This window comes from Penaeus monodon, chromosome 32, assembly GCF_015228065.2.
Source record: "Penaeus monodon isolate SGIC_2016 chromosome 32, NSTDA_Pmon_1, whole genome shotgun sequence".
Taxonomy (NCBI): Eukaryota; Metazoa; Arthropoda; class Malacostraca; order Decapoda; family Penaeidae; genus Penaeus; species Penaeus monodon.
In genome coordinates this window covers 25,859,950-25,860,153 of record NC_051417.1, presented here as the reverse complement: position 1 = coordinate 25,860,153, position 204 = coordinate 25,859,950, and positions in this window count along the sequence as shown.

The window sequence follows — 204 nt, the reverse complement described above, 5'->3', positions numbered from 1 at the left end:
TTTCTTCCCCCCCTCTCTCTCTCAATCTTTTTATCACTAATTCCTTTTACTTATTCTTTATTCATTTTGCTGCAGAGAGGCACCGTTCTCTCCCAAGTTGACTACAGGGATAAGGTAGATGACCACTTCTACATCTACTCGGAGGTCCTGCCGGTCGATCCCTTTTATATACAAATTGACGGATTTATTAAGTCAGGTAAAGCC